The following is a 13,235-nucleotide window of genomic DNA, read 5'->3' on the forward strand; positions in this document are numbered from 1 at the left end:
ATTCTGATGTGCTTTTTAAAAAGTGCTTCTTTTGATGGCAAAACCAAATGTGGGAACACCAATGATGCAGTAAGCATTTGGGTAGAGACTTCAGCTGCCTGCAGTGAGGGCTGCAGCAGTGTTACCAGGTGTTCTCTCCCATAGCATTGTGGCGATGAATTGAACAATGAGACCCTGCATTGACATGAGGGCCACGTTGCAATCCCAGCTCCTCTATTGTCTATATGTCATACATATGTGTATATATATATACATATATATATACACACATATATATGTATATATGTGTGTGTGTGTATATATATATATATATTTCTTTTTAAGGGAAGAAAGAAAAGGGGTCCTTTTCTTTCTTCTTGGATGTGCATCAATTTCCTTTCCTCAACAACAAGACACTTGGCTCTCTCTGGGGTCTATGTTTTCAGTTGCTTTCCACAGTCTATTTTCCCTCATTTTATTAGGCTAAAAATAGCCTACATTCAATATTTATGAAGGTCACATTCAAAGTATACTTAATTGTGCAAGCATGGCTGAATGCTTGGTTTGATGTAAAACACAGCACCTACTCTTTCTATATAGGCTAATGCCCTTAACTTTTCATTTGGCCAAGAAACTTCATTTTTATCTATGAGACCCTGAGGACGTTGTTTTTGTGTTCTAAAACACAGAGGGAGGAAGCTCTTGGTTTTTCATCATTTACTTGGGAAATATCTCTTGAAAATTACCTTTGCATTAATCTTTCCATTTTGAGGCAGGATGGCATGAGGATTGGATTACTGGATACATAGACATGTAAGTGAACTTGGCTCTATGATCCAATATTAAATAGGTGGTTTATAAATAGATTAGATTTGTGTTGGGGTTTTTTTGGTTTTGGGGGGTTTTTTGCACTGTAAGGTCGTTTGTTTTATGTTTTCATCAACTGTTTTCTGGTAGGGAGCTGTTCCTTTCTGTAGGTGCTAGCTTTTGCTACAGCTACCACCTCTGCTTTCCTTTCTTCAGTTGACTTAAATAACAGTAAACCTGGCACAATCCAGAAAACAGCTTTCTCTGTCTGCGTGGACAAGGCCTCCCATCTAAAGACATTTTGAAGGGCAGCGTGTTACTCATGTGTTTTCTTTTAAGGACAGGAGTAGTTGGGGCAATAGGATGAACATGGAACCTCCCTGAAATGATAAGTCATTGGTAAACTGATGACACTTTGCCCACTTCCCCGAGGGAACTGGGCAGAATGGAGCAACGTGATGTTGAGGGCAGCACAAATGGTGCAGTGATCGACCCCCTTGCTCAAGCAGAGATGCTTGGACTTTCCTGTTGTTATGCTCTCCCTTATACCTCCCTTGAGTGATACGAGTCCTCCTAGCATCCTAACTTTTTCACTTGGCTTACTAAACCTTATTTCCTACATTTAAGCAGCCCCAAAAGCTTGTCACAGTTGAGTCCAGATAAGCCATCTTAATCTTAGGAAAATTTTCCGTGTTCAGAGTGTGTTGGGTCTGATTGCTTGCAAATACAAAGCTTATTCTCCATTTGTCTAAGAATGCAACATAAAAGCCAAGCCTGACATTTTTTTTTCTTATACTAAGAACCCTACAAGAAAGGAAAATGTGAAAGGAGGAGGTTTTTTTGTTTGTTTGTTTGTTTGTTTGTTTTTTGGGGAGGGGTTGCTTAAAAATAGAAGTTATCAGACATTTCTAGTTGCCTTCACAAATAAAGTGTGGTTTTCAAACGGGAAAAAAAAATTGGAAAGTTTGGATAAAGGGCAGAGTAAAAGAATATGATAGGTCATATTTTGAACATGTTGATGGGACGTGCAGGTTGAGATATCTAATACAGAAGAGAGCCAGGTTAGTGGAACGAGAGGAATTATTAGAATCCAGGTCACCCCCTACACCTCCTTGACAAAGATCTAGAGCAGGAGTGGCCTCGAGGCCATAGGCTTCCCACCCCTCATCTAGAGAATGCACTAGACCAAATACTAATTGAGAAAGCCAAGAAAAAGTCACAGAGTGACTTCTAGTTTAGTCATCAAAACTTCTAGACAAGTTTGCCAACTGTGCTAGATATCAGTTCTCCGTACCAAGGTGGCTTAGAGAAGTCTGTGGACATGGAGGTGAGGACTTACAAGAAGCCCATGTGGCAGCTTCAGTAGCAGTGGATGGCACTCCAGTACCCAGAGACTAATAGAAGGCTGAGACAAGACACCAGAATGAGATTCCAAGGGATTCCTGAACAAGCATGAGGTATAGGAAATGGGTGCCATCCGGAAGCTCTGCTGCCTACCACATAGTGCCAAGTCACAGATACAGGGCCAAAAGAAGTGGTCATGAGCTTGGACCCTAGCTGTGCATGGGGCAAAGAACAAGTTCTGGAAGCAAATTGCAGCTGTGTAGCATTGATCCCAAGGAAAAGAGCAGAGTGTTCCATACCCAAATGGAGCTGGCAGCTCAGTTACTCTGAACTATAGAATCTCCAGAGGGCCAATAATGGTGAAGTCAAACAGCAATCTGCTGAAACTCTTCACTGTAGACAGGGCAATAGACCCAAACCCGTGTCAGGAACTTGCAGAACTCAGACCAAGAAGGCAGTGAACAGACCTCCAAAGAGCAGAGCACTTTGGGAGAACTGACAGCTTGCAGTCGGATTGGTGAAAGCATCAGAATGACACGAGGGTAGAAGCTCAAGGCAGATATGACTATCCAGAAGTGTACAGAGCCCACTAACATAAAAGTCCAAAGCCAAGTAGTAGGCTGGAATAATGAGCAAATACAGAACTCAAATATAAAGATCTATAATGGTGACAGGGAAGTTCAAAGTCAAAATGCAAAACAAGAGAATGAATCAAAAAAATTTACAAGCTAGGACACAAGTCCACAAAAATTCCTTGAAGAGTTAAATAAGGAGGTAAAAATAATTTTAAAAATCAAAGGATAGCAGTAGAAAAAAATGGCAAGAGCAAGGCAGAAAGATATGAAAAGAATTTTGGGGGAAAAGATATGAAAACAGCTTGTAAAAAGAGGTACAAAAGTTAACTGAAGAAAATGCCTTCTTGGAATTGAGAACTGGCCAAGTGGAAAGTTAATGACTCTATGAGACATCAGGAAATAATAAAACTAAGTAAAAAAGATAGAAAAAATAGAAGAAAATATTAAATATCTCATAGAAAAAAAAAAAACAACTGACCTGGAAAACAAATCAAAGAGAGATATTTAAGAATCATTCAACTACCTTAAATCCCTGAATGTTTAAACATCATTTTTTAAAATCATAAAACAAAACTGATCAGATATGTTAGAACCAGAGGGCAAAGCAGAAAATTTAAAAGTCCATGAGTTGCCTCCTGAAAGAAACGTCAAAATGAAAACTGCCAGGAAGAACATAGCCAAAATTAAGAATTCTCAGGTCAGGGGGGAAATATTGCAATCAGCCAGAAAGAAATAATTCAAGTATCAAAAAGCCACAATCAGGATAACACAAGATTTAGAAGTCACCACTATAATGGAAATGAGAACTTGGAATATGATTTTACAACCAAGAATAATCTATCCAGAAAAACTAAGTATAATCCTGTGGGGGTGGGGGAATGGAACTTTAATGAAATATAAGATTTCTAAGCATTCCTGATGAAAAAAACTGAAGCTGACTAGGAAATTTGACATACAAATTCAGGAGTAAAGAAAGACATGAAAAGGCAAAGCTGCATGAGAAATCATAAGGAACTACACAAAATTAACTTTTTACATCCTTTATATGGGGAGATGATACATGCAATCCCCCAGAACTTTATACCACCAGGGGTCATAGAGGGAGTCTAATTAGAGAGAAAGCTTATTTCTGATTCTGTCATGTGCGGATGATCTCAAAAGAATAATGGAATGTACGAAAAAGAGGAATTCACTGGGGAAGGGTGGATGGAGAGAAAGAATAGGGGGATCTGACAAAAATGAGATACCCAAAGAGGAGTTTATAAAACAAGAAGGGGGCAGTGGGTGTGGGGATTGGGCAACACTTGAACTTCGCTCTCATTTAAACTGGTTCAAGGAGGGAAGAATATATATACACACATGGTTAGGTACAGAAATACATCTTACCCAACAAGAAAATAGGTTAATAAATAATAAGATAATAATAAAAAATGAGAAGAAATAGGAAGGTTAAGGGGAAAGGGAGGAATAAGAGTGAGGGTAAATTAAGAGAGGCATGAGTCAGGAACACAACAGATTCTTACAGTGGGGCAGGAAAAAAGAGTAGATAAGTATAAGAGAACAACAAGGAGGGAAATACATGGCCATCATAATTGTGAATGAAAATAAGAACTTACATATAAAATAGAAGAGGATAGCAGAATTGATTAGAATCCAAAGTCCAACAATATGTTGTTTACAAGAAACACATTTGAAACAGAAAGACACGCAGAAAGAGTTAAACTAAGGGGCTGGAGCACACTGTTTTACCTTAAGTAAAAAAGGCAGGTATAACAACCATGACCTCAGACAAAGCAAAAGCAAAAGTAAACCTAAACAAGAGATAATCAGGGAAACTGCATTTTCTGGAAAGGTTACATAGACAATGAATTAATGTCAATACTAAATAAATATGCACTAAATGGAATAAATAGCATCTAAATTCTAAAAGGAAAAGTTACATAAGATACAAGAACAAATAGTAAAACCGTAGTAGTGGGGGATATTAATTTACTCCTCTCAGAACTACATCAATCAAACAAAAATAAATAAATAAACAACAAAGGAGTTAAGGACCTGAACAGAATTTTATAAAAGTTAGATATGCTAAACCTCTGGAGCATACTGAATGGGAATTAAAAGGAGTGTACGTATTTTCCGCTGTGTATGGCACATTCACAAAAACTAACCATGTTACCTCATAACATAAAAATCTCATAAACAAATGCAGAAAAGCAGAAATATTAAATATATCTCTTACTAACTATAATGCAATAAAAATTACATTCAATAAAAGACCTTTGAAGGAAATATTTAAAATTAATTGGAAATTAAACAACAATCCTAAAGAATTTGTGGACCAAATACCAAATTATAGAAATAAACAATAATTTCATTAAAGATAATGGCAATGAGATAACATACCAAAATCTATATAACCAAAGCAGTAATTATGGGGAAATGTATATCTCTACACTCTTTCATCAATAAAAGAGAGAACAAGCAGATCAAATTGCACATGCAACTAAAAAAAAATAGAAAAACAACAAATTCTAAGCCTCCAGTTAAACACTAAAATAGAAATCCTGAAAATCAAAGAGAGTAACAAAATGAAAAGTAAAAAAAAAAATTCAAATAATGAATAAAACTAGGAGATTTTTTTAAAAGAACAAAACAGTGAAGCTATTAACTAATTTGATTAAGAAAAAAAAAAGAGGGGCAGCTAGGTAGCTCAGTGGATAGAGCACCGGCCCTGAAGTCAGGAGAACCTGAGTTCAAATCTGATCTCAGATCAAACACTTGACACTTACTAGCTGTGTGACCCTGGGCAAGTCACTTAACCCCAATTGCAGTATAAAAAATGAAAAAGGTGAATTCACAGCTAAGGAAGAAGAAATAAAAGTGATTATTAGAAACTGCTTTGCCAGACTATATGCCAATGAATCTGACAATCTAAATAAAATAGATTAATATTTCCAAAATTTTAAATTATCCAGACTAGTGGGGCAGGAATAAAACAGTTAAATAATTCCATCTTAAGAAAAGAAATTTAACAAGTCATAAACAACTCCCAAAGTGGGGAGAGATGGGGTGGAAGGGAACTCCAAAACCAGATAGTTTTAAAAATGAGTTCTACCAAACATTTAAAGAAAAATTCATTCTAATACTACAAAATTGTTTCAAGAAAATAGGTAAAGAAAGGATCCTACTAAGTTTTCTTCCTAATATACAAATATGACCTAGATACCTAAACCAGAAAGAATTGAAATGGAGAAAAAAAATTATAAACTGATTTCTCTAAAATTCCTGACTCTAATAAATATTGGTGAAAATTTTAAGTAAAACATCAAGGAGACTACAGCAATATATCACAAGGATCATACCCTATGACCAGATTAAATTTATACTAGTAATTCAGTGCTGGTTCAATATTAGGGGAAAGATAGGCATAATTGACTATATTAATAACAAAACCAACAAAAAGAATATGATTATTTCAATAGATGCAGAAAAATCATTTGATAAAATACAACATCCAATCTCATTTAAAAAAAACCAGCACTGTGAAGCATAGGAATAAATGGAATTTCCCTTAAAATGGTAAGTAGTATGTATCTAAAACTAAGAGCAAGTGTTATCTGTAATTCATTTAAGGTAGAACTTTTCCCAATAAGATTAGAGGTGAAGTAACAATGTCTATTAATGGCCATTACTCTTCAATGTTATACTAGAAATGCAATTATGACAAGAAATGACCTAATTATGACAATTATGGCAATTAGGCAAGAAAAAGAAATTGAAGAAATAAGCATAGGCAAAAAGGAATTAAACAATTACAGACAGTATAAAATACTTGGGAGTCTGCCTGCCAAGATACACAGGAACTATATAAACAAAATTAAAATATTCTTCATACAAATAAAGATGTATCTAAATAACTAGAGACATGCATTGCTTATGGGTAGACTGAGCGAATATAGTAAAAATGACAATACTACCTAAATTAATTTAATTGTCCATTACCATACCAAACTACCAAAGAACTATTTTAAGTACTAGAAAAAAATAAAAACAAAATTCATCCAAAGGAACAAAAGATCAAAAATATCAAGGGAGACCAAAGGAAAAAATGGGAAGAATGGGGGCCTAGCAGTACCAGATCTCAAACTATATTGCAAATGGGATATAATCATCCCCCCCCAAAAAAAATGGCATTGAGCAAGAGGTAGAGGGATTAGGCACATAGTATGCAGAAGCAAATGAGTAGCATAACCTCACATTTGATATACCTAAAGATCCCAGCTCTTGGTGCAGAAATTCACTATTTAGCAAAAATTGTTGAGAAAACTGGAAAGTAGTCTGGAAGGAACCAGGTATAGAGCATTATTTCATGCTATGTACCAAGATAAGGTCAAAAAGGGTCCATGATTTAGACATACAGGATGATATGATAAGTAAATATCTAAAACTCACCTCTCATGAATTTCCCTATTTACGTTGAAGGCGCTATAATTGCATTCAGTTCTGGGCACCATAGTTTAAGAGAGATATTAATAAGCTGGACAGCGTCCAAAGGAAAGGATCCAAAATGGTGAGAGGATTTGAGTTCATGAGTTAAGAAGATTATTTAAAGGAAATGGACATGTTTAGCCTGGGGAAGAAAAGGCCAAGTGTAACATGATGACTTTATTCATGTATGTAAAAGGCTATCATAGAGGAAAGATTCACCTTGCTCTGCATGGCCCAGAATGTAGAACAAGGAGCAACAAAAGGTAGAAGGTGCAAAAAGGCCAATTAAAACTTCACATCAGGATAAACTTCCTATCAATAAGAGCCATCAAAAATTGAAATGGAATATCTCAACAGCGGTAACTTTTCTCTCCTTGGAGGTCAAGCAGAGGCCAGATGGTGATTTGTTTGGTATGTTTTAGTGTCTATTCCTCTATGTGGGGGCTAGACTCCATGGTCACTGAAGTCTTCTCCAATTCTTAAATTCTATGATTTTGTAATAATTCCAGTGTTCCTGAATCACTGGATCCTGAATCCACGATCAAAATGTACCCATCTTGAGATTGTCTTGGTATACAATGTGAGATATTGGTCTATACCTAGTTTTTCCAGATTACAGTTTTCCCAACCATTTTTTTGTTGAATAATGAGTTCTTGCCCCAATGGGAGAGTCACCAAATTTTTGCCATTTTTCCTTCTGTATCATCTGCTGCATCTGACCCTTTCCGTCTACTTACATATTCACCACACTGAGTCAGGTCCTCATCACTTCTCAAACAGATTATGACAATGTCCTTCTAATTGCTCTTCTGGCTTCAAGCCTCTCTCCAATGCAGTCCATCCCCCCTTCCCACTGTTGCCACGATTGTTTTCCTTAAGCACATTTCTGGCCATGTTATGACCCTACTCAATGAACTCTAGTAACTCCTTATTACCTCTAGTTATAAAAAAAAAGCCATAATCTGACCTTTTAAAGCTGTACGCAAACTGCATCAAGCCTATCTTCCCAACCTCATGATATACTGCTTCCTTTACTACACTCTGATATCCAGCTAAACTGGACTTCTCTGTTCTTCATACATGGGTCTCCGTTTGCCAACTTTGTACCTTTCCACTGGCCATCTCCATGCCTGACATAGATTACCTCCTTACTTCTACCTCATAAAAATTACTCTCTTTGATCATACAAAGGAGAAAAGGACCCACATGTACAAAAATATTTATAGCAGCTCTTTTTGTGGTGGCAGAGAATTGGAAATTGAGGGGAGGCCCATCCATTGGGGAATGGCTGAACAAGTTCTGGTATAAGAACGTAATGGAATACTATTGTGCTATAAGAAATGATGAACAGGCTGACTTCAGAAAAACTTAGAAAGACTTGTATGGTGTGATGCTGAGTGAAGTAAGCAGGACTAGGAGAATATTGTACATAGTAACAGCCACATTGTGCGATGACTAATATTGATAGACTTAACCCTTCTAAGCAATACAAGGATTTAAGACATCTCCAAAGGCCTCATGATAGAAAATACTATCAACAAAGAAGAAAGAACTATGGAGTTTGAATGCAGATCAAAGCATACTATTTGCTATTTTTTTTCTTCTGTTGTATTTTGTTTCCTTCTTCTGGTGGTTCCTCCTATTGTCTCTAATTCTTACTCACAACATGACTAATGTGAAAATATGTTTAATGGGAATGTACATGTATAGCCTATATCAGCTTGTGTGCCGTCTTGGGGAGGGAGGTGGGGAGGGAGGAAAAATTGAAGCTCAGAAGTTTATGGAAATAATTGTTGATAATTCAAAATAAATTAATTTTTAAAAATTACTCTCTTCAATCAAAACATAGCTCAAGCACTACATTCTATACAAACCTTTCTGGACTCCCTCAATTGCTAGGGCTCTCCCTCCCCAATTACCTAATATTTATTTTTATTTATTCTCTTTATATGAATTATGTATATACTTACATAATAGCATATTCTAGGGTTGCCCATATTCCCTTTTAGGTTGCTCTGCTACTAGAGTATGTTTACATATTTTCCTGTTACTTAGAAATTGCAGCATCTTGGTTCGTTAAGTAGTTAGCTCAAAATCCCTATTCAAGTTTATTAAATATTGATTATTTAATAAACTGGAGAAATCTCTTTCCCTATAAGCAATTTTTTCATATTCTGTACATATTGAAAGCACTAATCTCCTAAGATTAAATAAATTTAGTTACTGGTTGTGCAATTCACTAACATGGTATTCAATAATAACACAAATAAATAATTTTCAATATTTTAGCTATGAGAAAGAACATGACCAAAGGCATCTCAAACCATCACTATAACTGAGGATGACTTCTGAAAATTGCATGAGCATTCAGTATGCTAAAGATACCAAGCAAAGTCTCTTCCCAAGAAGGTTTTTCATCTTCAAAAAATAAAAGTAAAAATAATTCCATCAAGAAAAGTCTTTCCATCTCCTTTCTCTGTCTTTTCTGATTTCTCCCAACATATTTCCATTAACTCTGTCTTCTTGGTTTCTCAAAAACTGCCATGGCAGAGCTTTCTCATAGAATGCTAGGTAAAAAACTGTTACTCTCCAAGTTTCCCCACCTTTAAAAGGGATAGTAACAGTAACTAGGACCTCCATGGGATGGTTTTTTGAAGCAAGTATAATATTAAAATATGGACCTGTTATCTCAATTAGGATCTAAGCGCCTTCAGAGTAGGGATTGCTTTATTCAGATCCTCAGCAGCTAGCATAGTGATTGGCAAATAGTTGGTATTTTAAAATTGCTTCTTAATTGGTTAAATGACATGTCTTATAATCTCTTCATTGGACAACTATAATCTGCAACAACTGGATAACTTTGTTCCTAATTTTCTGCTGTTAAAAATAATGCTGCTCAGAATATTTTGAGTCTTTTTTTCTGCCAACAATATCTCCCTCTCCCTTTCCCTCTCCCTCTCCCTTCCCCACTACCTCTTCCTCTCCTATTTCTCCCTCTCCCTTTCCCTCTCCCTCTCCCTTCCCCACTACCTCTTCCTCTCCTATTTTTCCCTCTCCCTTTCCCTCTCCCTCTCCCTTCCCCACTACCTCTTTCTCTTCTATTTTCCCTCTCCCTTTCCCTCTGCCTCTCCCTCTCCGCCCTCACAATATTGATGTTAGATTTAGTACAGCTGTCCTTTTGGTCAACTCAGAATCTCTGAGTTTAAGCAATCTACCATTCTCAGTTTCCCCAGTAGAAGGGAATAGAGGTCTGTACCACCATGCCTTGTCAATAACCTTTTTAGGTTACAATTTCTGTAGTGAAATCACTAGTCCAAAAGGAAGAACATCTCCCTAACTCTGGCTGGAGAATTCGATATTGTTTTCCTTAAAAGCCAACCTCCTCAGCTCTACTAGCAGTGTAATCGTGTATTTGTTTTATCACCACCTCACAAGCAACAAATTTCATTTTCAAGCATTTGAAGGGCTCCCATATAGAAGGGCAAGACTTGAAGCTGTCGGAAGGAGCTGCCAAGTCTGATTCAGGATCAGTGTAAGAAAAATCTTCATCACAATTAAAGCTGTTTGAAAGTGGTGTCTCAGAAAATAGTGAGTGCCCCTTTACTCAAATCCCACATTTTGTAGAAGGCCTTTCATGGTTCATTCCCCTCACCCAAACACCAGTGCCTTCCCTTGAGGTTGCCTCCCATTTTCACCATCTATATTTCGTTTCTACATAGCTGTCTGCATGCTATCTCCCCCATTAGACTGTAAGCTCCTTGTGGGCAAGAATTATCTTTTACCTTTCTTTGTTACCCCAGTTCATAGTGCTTGACACATAATAGGTATTTAATAAATGCTTGGTAACTAGTCAATCAATTAGAGATCTTGTGATGTAGGTTGGGTGACAATTTCTACAGTCATGATTTCTGTTTAGGACAATGTTGGCTTAGACAGCCTTGGATATCCCTGGCAACTCTGTGGTTCTGTAATTCTATGAGAGCTAACAGGATGGACTAAATGTCCTTCAAGACTCCCCCAAGATCCTATAACTTCTAAGAGAATTTAAGATGCAGGGGCTGTCTTTTCTAAATTCTTAATACCCTCATGTCCAATTCAGTGCTCTGTAAAAAACAGTGATTAATGTTTATGTTATGATGCATTAGACTGTCTTTGTAGTCCTATACTACTTCCACTAAAGAGCCCTAATGTTAGGCCAGGAGGTAAGAAAGGTGGACAGTAGATGGGAAATTAGTTGACGTCTGAGGTCTCTTACAATGTCCAGCTTATACCATTCGTTTTCCAGAAGTGGTAGGTAAATTCTACTCCCTTCCTTGTTCTTTGAAAACTTAAGGGTAGTGACAGAGGATAGAGCCCATAGAGGTTAATGACTGTGGGAGAGTGGAATGTGTAACTAAGATTCTGTTAAATAGTCAGTCACAGAGGATATCAAGTAAGAATGGAGCAGAGTCAAAGGATTATGACATTTCAAAACTGAATGGGACCTGAAGCACCATAGGATTCCATAGGATCATGCTATAGCATTCTAGAATGTTGAGTGTTGGATAGGACCTTAGAGAACAGTCTGTCAAAGAGTCAGATCATTTTACAGATGAAGAAGAGACTCTGAAAAGGAAGTGGACTTTTCCAAGGTCATCATACAGGTTGGAAAGACCAGAGCCAGAACTTGGCCTGCAAATCCAGAGGTTTTCACCTACGCAAAAATGAGTTTATACCCCAACCATCTCACTTTTCAGATAAAGTCATTGAAGTTTAGAGAATGGCTATTTTATTTACTTGACAGACCCAAGGAGAGATAGGATTTAAATGAGCTAATTCTGTTAAGTGTTTTAGAAACCTCAAAGCACCCTGTAAATGCTAGCTATTAATGGCAGGTTAAAATGCCTTCAGGTGCTATGTTTGATATTTATTTTTAAAAGAGTTACTTACCATTCATTAGAGGAAAAAATAGCAGCCCACTTATTTCTCCATGATTTCAGAGTCAGAATTAGAATTTCTGCAGTGAACAGTATTGAATGAGGGAGAGGATTACGATCATAGGACATAAGTCTACCTCAAAGAGTTACTAATGAGAGTTTAAATGTTTCTTAGACCTTCAGTGGGTTCCCAACCATGACTGCGGAAATCTCAAAATAGGCACTGAGTTAGTGTTAAAATGCTCAAACAAACTAGGAAAAATTGCATTTTTACACTGCTTGAAATAGAATTCTGTTAGCTACTTTATTTATTCTATCTGAATCCACAAAGAATATATTTTTCCACAAAGTTAATCTCACTTTCTGAAAATTATACATGTAAATAAAATGGACTGCACTTGCTTGCAAATAAGATACTGCATTTGGCACTTTCTAATCAGAGATCCCCCACAAACTCCCAATCAGGGAACCATTAACATAAGACAGAATAAACATAGCTTATGCTTTTTGCTAATCTTCTGATTTCCAAAGCCCATCTCTTCTTCTATACCAGCAATGAAAATTAATTTGTTGATGACTTCAGTCAACTAAAATGGACTCTACTGGTGGACTAGAAATAAACTACCCTTAATAATGAAATGCTAATGAAGAACAAGGACTTCCCACAAAGGGCTCCCATGAAACTGAAGACAACCCACACATTCCCATCGCCAGGGTCCAGCATCCCATCCAAAAGTCTAGAAATGGTCACTGTGAGTGGGCTGCACGTAAAAGAAAGGTGCCTAAACTGAGGTTCCACACACAGGGGTTGCTCTCCCATCTCTATACAAATATTTGCACTGGCTATCCTTCCTGCCTGAAATGTACTTCCTCCCCATACTCTCCTTTTGCAGTATCTGGCTTCCTTCAAAACTCAGCTCAAGCAATACATAGAGGAAATCTTTCCTGAACCACCAAGCTTCTAATGCCCCTCTCCCCAAACCACCTTATTTTAGATAGATCTAGATGTAGATACATAGGTTGGGTACACTCATATATGTACATGTTGGCCCCTCGTGGGCATGTAAGCTGCAAGGACTGTTTGATTTTTGCCTTTATATTTCTGGTGTCCAGCACATAGCAAGTG

The 13,235-nt window shown here is 37.0% G+C and overlaps 1 protein-coding gene across 1 annotated transcript in view; it reads right to left on the reverse strand.

Annotated features, from left to right (window-relative positions):
• The window catches only part of QRFPR (pyroglutamylated RFamide peptide receptor), a 78,571-nt gene that overhangs the window by 34,959 nt on the left and 30,377 nt on the right, over positions 1–13,235 (reverse strand). The gene's annotated exons all lie outside the window — the stretch shown is intronic.

This window comes from Phascolarctos cinereus, unplaced genomic scaffold (assembly GCF_003287225.1).
Source record: "Phascolarctos cinereus isolate Bilbo 61053 unplaced genomic scaffold, phaCin_HiC Scaffold_9;HRSCAF=440, whole genome shotgun sequence".
NCBI lineage: Eukaryota > Metazoa > Chordata > Mammalia > Diprotodontia > Phascolarctidae > Phascolarctos > Phascolarctos cinereus.